General features: G+C 40.8%; 1 non-coding gene across 1 annotated transcript; it reads right to left on the minus strand.

Moving 5' to 3' along the window:
* Nucleotides 1-3,954: 3,954 nt before the first annotated feature.
* Nucleotides 3,955-4,061, minus strand: LOC145096398 (small nucleolar RNA R71). Its single transcript, XR_013703806.1, has one exon. It is a non-coding gene; the product is annotated as a small nucleolar RNA R71 (small nucleolar RNA).
* Between the last annotated feature and the right edge of the window lie 1,067 nt (nucleotides 4,062-5,128).

Below are 5,128 nucleotides of genomic sequence, written 5' to 3' on the forward strand. Positions count from 1 at the left end.
GCTAATGTTGTTGCTGATGCTCTCAGTCGGATAGTCAATCTTGAAAGGAAAAGGCCAAGAGCGTTGAGAATTGAAGTTGTCTCGACCATTGTGGAAAGTATAAAGAAAGCTCAAAGCGAAGCTTCTGAAAAGAATGACCGAAAGGATGAACGTTTGGGTAAAACGTTAGTGTTCGGTATAAACACTCACGGACTGAAGATGTTCCAAGATCGGATTTGGGTACCTAAGTCCGGAGGAATTAGAGATCTTCTGATGGAAGAAGCTCACAAGACCATGTACTCGATTCATCCCGGTAGCACTAAAATGTATAGGGACCTAAAACCCTACTACTGGTGGCCGACGATGAAGCTTGATGTTGCAAAGTATGTGGCCGAGTGTGTGACTTGTGCGAGAGTCAAGACACAACATCAGAAACCATATGGGAGTTTAGAACCATTGCCTGTGCCTATGGGTAAGTGGGAAGACATTGCTATGGATTTTGTCACTAAACTGCCCAGAACAAAGAATGGTCACGACATGATTTGGGTGGTCGTTGATCGATTCACTAAGAGTGCGCATTTCATAGTAGCCAAGGAGAAATGGTCTATGGAGAAGCTTGCGAATTCTTACGTGAAGGAAATTGTGAGGCTTCACGGTATTCCGTTAACGATTGTGTCGGATCATGATAGCCGTTTCACCTCGAGGTTTTGGAAAAGTCTACAAGAGGAAATGGGTACCAAGTTATGTTTAAGCACAGCTTACCATCCGCAGACTGATGGTCAGAGTGAAAGAACAATACAAACACTTGAAGATATGTTGAGAGCATGTACCCTGGAATTCCTAGGTAACTGGGATGAACATTTACCTTTGGTAGAATTTTCCTACAATAATAGTTTCCACTCGAGCATAAAGATGGCACCTTATCAAGCTTTGTACGGACAGAAGTGTCGTACGCCGTCTTGTTGGCTTGAGGCTGGAGAAAAGTAGTTTATGGGTCCCGAGATGGTCCATCAAACTGCTGAAAAGTTGAAAATAATTAGAGAAAGAATGTTAGCAGCTCAAGATCGTCAAAAGAGCTATGCTGACAAGAAGCGAAGGCCAATGACCTTCGAAGTTGGAGATTCGGTTTTTTCTTAAAGTCTCGCCGTGGAAGGGACTTATAAGATTTGGTAAAAGGGGAAAGTTGAGTCCAAGGTTTATTGGACCATTTAAAGTTCTTCAGAGAATTGGGAACCAAGCTTACAAGCTCGAATTACCCGAAGAACTGAATGGAATTCACAACACTTTTCATGTGTGTTATTTGAGGAAGTTCACGGGAGAAGTTCCTGATATAATTCCAATTTCTGAATTGAGAATTGATGAGAACAAAAGGTTGATTGAAGAACCAGAGGCAATTGTTGACCGAAAGACTAAGAAGTTGCGACGCAAAATGGTTGGGTTAGTGCTTGTCCGATGGAAACACACGAATGGGCCAAATCTCACATGGGAGACGGAGAGTGACATGTTGAGTCGCTATCCGCATTTGTTTGTTGATGTGTGATTCCGGGGACAGAATCATTCTAAGGTGGAGAGAATTGTAACGCCTGTGTTTCCGGGCTTGCCATTTTTAGCAATGTAATAGTCTAGGTTAACCTTTGTAACCCGTTTTGAAATAATAAGATTGTATTATTTGAGTATTATGTGTTTTGTGCTTAATTGCTTAATTATGTGGTCTGATTAATTAAGAATAAAAATAAGCGTCAAAATTTAAGTGTAAAATAAAGTTGATATCATTGGATAATGTTGTAGTGGTTGAAACGAGGTTTTTGAATATATATAGAACGTCCAAATCTGACTTCGTATGAGGAAGTTATGATTTATCGAAGTTTCGGCTTAGCGATGTGCAGCCCGAATTACTCGATTTGAGATCGAGCGGTTTTTAGTCGAATCGATCTAAACGAGAATCGAAGGTCTCGTTGTTGGTATCGAAGCGATAAAAAGTTAGGCGAGAACGGACGTCAAACGAAGAAGTTATGAATTTATAACGAAGTTTTTCTGTCCCGGCCTATTAAAAATAAATAATAAAAATAAAGTTAAAATTAGCCGACGGAGTCTAAACGAAAGTTGTAGAGAGTAGCCGCACCTTCGCGTGGATATAAAGAACGTCGAAAACGGAGTTCATATGAAGAAGATATGAATTTCTGAAGTTTATTAAATATTTTGTATTTAAATTTAATCTTTAATTCGGATGATTATCCGAAGGAGTCACCGATCTGATCTCGTGTACGCCCCGCGTACAGCGAAGCATGACGACCTTCGCACTCGAGTTCTTCGGATGACGAACGCCATGACGTTTCGAAGCAGTACGCCCCGCGTACTCCGAGGCTCCAGCCTCCAATAAATAGGATGCGAGGGCAGCCGAGTTCTTTTGTTCTTTTCTCTCTTCTCTCTCCCGTTTTGCATCGATTTGCGTGCCAGAAATACCCCGAAGCCCCGGTATTATTCTCGAGCCCCGAAGCAAGTCCCGAGATCCCGAAGATCCTGAGAAGTGCTGTTCCCGAGCCAAAGCTCTGTCCGCGAGAAGTTCGATTTTTGTGAAGATCTTCCAGATCTGTTGAGGATTACTACTTTTGCAAGCCGTAGTGTTGTCCGATCATCTTCTGATCAAGTGAGTGTATACCACCTTTCATAAACACGATAATAATACAAGTATGGTTTGAGTGTATTAAGTATATTGTTGTTTATATGTGTGAATGTGTATTCACTTTCTTCTATTTTATAGATCTGATTTGTTTTCTATGAAATACGTGTTATGTGTGTGTGCCTCATCTGTTATGTGGAATATGTATTGATCAAAGCATGCTATACAGGTTTTTATCCATGTATAAAAATGTATATTTTATCTACTAATATGTTGGGTAGAACATGGGTAGATAGTTGGTGTGTAATAAACAGATGAGAGGCCTCGTTGTTGTTTGATTTAGTCATCTAGCGGTGTTTAGATGACGACCACGGACTTTTCTAGACAGTCTTGTGGAACATTAGCAGGTTCGCCACCTGTAGGTGTTAATGAACTTGGGTGTTCATTCGCTGTACTCCATCCCCCTCATGGTTGCCTTATTTGACTTATATTGCTGAGGAACCCCCAAAGCATGTGTTGTCGCCCCGATGAAATATTCTTAGACTAGGTCCCTTGTGTTAGTTATTTTAGGGACATAAAGTGAGAATAACGGGAATGGGTAATTGGATTATTGTTGGTTGGTGGAAATTAAATATGATTATTTATTGTGGGTTGAAAACCCTATATGCTCACCAGGCTCCCAAGCCTGACCCACTCAGTTTTATTTGTATTACAAGAAGTGGCGCAAGGGCATGAGATGGGTGAGCCATCAAGTTGTTTTGTTTACAAGTCTGTATATGTATATATATGTTGAATGACTTGTAATGTTATCGTCTATGCTTATTGGTCTGTATCGGAACATGACACCCCGAGTTTTGATTATATAATGAAAAATACATTTCTTTTATGAAATGCTTTGGTAAACATTGTTTTATCATGTTTTGTTTTGGGGAACAAATTCCGCAACTCTTTCAAATCAAAAGGATTTACTCTGAATCTATTTTAAAAGCATAAATGAAAATAGGTCTTTTCTGGCCGAGATTTTGGGGATGTCACACCGGGACTTGTGCAACCCGTAATTCCTGTGACTGCCACTTTGAGCTTAAGGGTCACATTCTTGCTCTACTTAAGGAGATCCCCTTCTACGGAAAAGACCACGAAGATGCTTACAAACACTTGGATTAAGTCAATGAGGTAGCTGATTATTTTAATGTTCCAAACGTGCCTCGCGAAACTCAGCTACTTCTCATGCTTTTGGTTACATTGAAGGGTGCTGCAAAGGATTGGCTCAAGTCACTTCCCCCCGGATCCATCACTAATGGGCCAAGATGAAAGAAGAGTTTATGGATCAATTCTGCCTACCCTCCAAGATATCTAAGTTAAAGAAAGCCATAGCCAACTTTGAACAACAAGCTGGAGAGTCACTTTATGAAGCTTGGGAGAGGTACAAGAGTTTACTATGGAATTGCCCACGTCATGACCTTAATAGTCAACAAGAAGTCTCCATTTTCTATGATGGAGTGAATGTTACAACAAGGCAATTACTTGACTTGCAAGGTCCACTCACAAAGAAAGCACCCCCGGTGATAAAGCAACTAATTGAAGAATTCTCTAAGCATTCTAGAGAATACCACAATCCAAGGAATGATGTGACAAGGGGATCAGCTTATGCAGCTTCAGAAGATTTGTCAGCAGTCATGGCTATGTTGAAAACCATGGATAGGAGGATGGATGAAATGGATCAAACGATACATGCTATTCGGGTGGGTTGTGAGAATTACAATGGACCTCACTTTACTAAAGATTGTGACTTGGAGGAGAATGGGAATAAGAAGGTGCAAGTATGTTACTCAAGTGGTGACCGATATGATGAAGATTGGCGGAAACCCAAGAAAGAGTGGCTTCCTTATGATGAGTACAAGAGGGCTAAGGAGGAGAAGTTTAAACAAAAAGGAAGAGGTTTTTACCAAAAGGAGGAGTCGGCACAAGAAAGGAAACCAAGTTTGGAGGAGATGCTTACTAAGTTTGTAGCTGCTTCAGAAAAGAGACATAATGATCATGATGCTGCAATCCAAGAAACAAAAACAATGCTTAGAAATCAACAAGCATCTATCCACAACATTGAGACACAGCTGGGGCAACTTGCTCAACAAATTAATTAAAGATCACCGGGAGAACTTCTTAGTAAAACCGAAAACAACCCACGAGGCGCACATATAAATATCGTGACAACAATAAGTGGAAAGATAATTACTCCTCTGGCCCCTATTCAGTCTGAAGAGCCCAAGCAGTTACAAAAGGAGGATGCAGAAAAACAAATCCAAAATCAAAATCTGCATGACATAGACCCTACTCGCCGAGTCCATAAGATGGACTCGACGAGTCTAGTGCCTAATCAGAAAAGTTAGATTCCAGCAAAACCATTTTAGCCTCCAATGCCATATCCAGCCCTTTAGCCTCCAATGCCATATCCAGCCCGAGCTAAGCAAGAAAAGAAGGAAGAAGACTACCAGCAGTTTCTAGAACACATAAAGGCTCTTCAAATCAACA

Source organism: Lactuca serriola, chromosome 3 (genome assembly GCF_051521515.1).
Source record: "Lactuca serriola cultivar US96UC23 chromosome 3, Lser_US96UC23_V15, whole genome shotgun sequence".
In the NCBI taxonomy this organism is placed as follows: domain Eukaryota; kingdom Viridiplantae; phylum Streptophyta; class Magnoliopsida; order Asterales; family Asteraceae; genus Lactuca; species Lactuca serriola.